At 39.7% G+C, this 2,084-nt stretch overlaps 1 non-coding gene across 1 annotated transcript; it reads right to left on the bottom strand.

Moving 5' to 3' along the window:
- Nucleotides 1-552: 552 nt before the first annotated feature.
- Nucleotides 553-659, bottom strand: LOC149002447 (small nucleolar RNA R71). The gene has a single exon (XR_016170513.1). It is a non-coding gene; the product is annotated as a small nucleolar RNA R71 (small nucleolar RNA).
- Nucleotides 660-2,084: the final 1,425 nt, after the last annotated feature.

Here is a 2,084-nt window from a genome sequence, read left to right as displayed (position 1 = left end):
TGGGTTAAGTGTAGGGCATAGTTGGTGGGATCCTTCTAGAATCTCCCTCCTTTCTAGAATGTGGGCTAAGTGTAGCCCATTAGTATTCTTTCTAAGTTGGGCTGGGCCAGGTGTGGCCCATTAGTAACTTTAGCTAAGTTGGGCTAGACCATGTATGTCCCATTAATATCATTAGGCCTATGATAAATTGGGCCATGTCAATATGCTATACCCATGTTACATGAGCTAAATCCAAGTATAGTAAGGCCAGAAATCCAAGCATTACATTTTGAACTAAAGCCTGCGATGTTCCAAATGCTTCAAACTGTGGGACAATTCAGTGAGATGCCAACAGAAGATCTTCATCTCCATCTTAGACTCTTTATGGAGGTAAGTGATTCTTTTAAGGTACTTGGAGCAACTGAAGAGGCCTTGAGATTGAAGCTATTCCCTTACTCATTGCGGGATAGGGCAAGAGTATGGTTGAACTCCTTACCCCCACAGTCTATAGCCACATGGAATGATTTAGTAGAGAAGTTCTTGATGAAGTACTTCCGTCCAACAAAGAATGCCAAACTTAGGAATGATATCATTGGTTTTCAACAATTGGATGGTGAATCTTTGCATGAGGCATGGGAAAGATTTAAGGAGCTCTTGCGTAAATGTCCTCACCATGGAATTCCTCATTTGATTCAAATGGAGACTTTCTACAATGGTTTAAATGAACAAACTCGGTCCGTAGTGGATGCATCAGCGAATGGGGTTATATTGGCAAAGGCTTACAATGAAGCTTATGAGATTTTGGAGTGAATGGCCAACAACAACTACCAATGGCCAACTGAGATAGCTACTGTAAATAAGAGTAGTAGGAATATATGAGTTGGAATGCAATGATAGCCTGTCATCCTTAACTAGTGTGTTAAAATTAGTGAACATGGTTGCAGCTGTATAAACACAACAAAATATAGCAGCCTCTTGTACATATTGTGGTGGGGAGCATTTCTTTGATAGTTGTCCATCCAACCTAGAATCTGCCTACTATGTTGGTAATTTCAACAAAGCCAATAACCCATATTCCAACACCTATAATCCTGGTTGGAGGCAGCATCCTAACTTTTCTTGGAATGCTCAAGGACAAAATGTTGCTTCATCTTCCATGCAAATTCGACCTCATCAGTTTCCAAGTGCTCAACACCGAGTGAAGACTCAGACTATGGAACCCTCTTCATCAATAGAGATTCTATTGAAGGAGTATATGGCAAAGAATGATGCAATTATTCGAGTCAAGCATCTTCATTGAGGGAATCGGAAAATCAAGTAGGACAGTTGGCTAATGCTTTAAGTAATCGACCTCAAGGATCATTGCCAAGTGACACAGAAAATCCTAGGCGTGAAGGCAAAGAGCATTGTAATGTTATTTCATTAAGGAGTGGAAAACCTCTAGAGCAACCTCATTCAAAGTCTAATCAACAGAAGGAACCTATTTCTATCCATGAAGAAGGGGAGAAGGAAGATACAATTGCTGTTCAAAAGGAACACTCTCATTTTGCAAAACAGAGTGCTAAACCCACAACTACAACACCAATTCAACAGAGTTATAAACCACCTCCTTTTCCTCAAAGATTTCATAAGCAACAGCAAGACCATCAATTCAAGAAATTCTTGGATGTTCTAAAGCAGCTCCACATCAATATACCATTGGTAGAAGCACTTGAACAAATGCCAAATTATGTGAAATTCATGAAAGAAGTCATTTCAAAGAAAAAAGAGATTTGGAGAGTTTGAGATAGTGGCCATGACACAAGAGAGTAGTGCCTTCTTGCTGAACAAGCTTCCTCAAAAATTAAAAGATCCTGGAAGTTTCACCATCCCTTGTGCTATTGGAGATAATTATATTGGGAGAGCCCTTTGTGATCTTGGAGCAAGCATTAACCTTATGTCAATGTCAATCTTCAAGAGGCTTGGTGTGGGAGAAGCAAGGCCAACTATAGTAACACTTCAGCCGGCTGATTGATGTTTAGCTCATCCTGAAGGAAAATTTGAAGATGTGCTAGTAAGAGTTGATAAGTTTATCTTCCCTATTGACTTCATTGTTATTGATTTTG

This window comes from Hakea prostrata, chromosome 10, assembly GCF_041222555.1.
Source record: "Hakea prostrata isolate BN-2017 chromosome 10, UWA_Hpros_2, whole genome shotgun sequence".
Classification (NCBI taxonomy): Eukaryota; Viridiplantae; Streptophyta; class Magnoliopsida; order Proteales; family Proteaceae; genus Hakea; species Hakea prostrata.
Note: the sequence above shows the minus strand (reverse complement) of the source record. Positions and strands in the feature narration are given on the sequence as shown.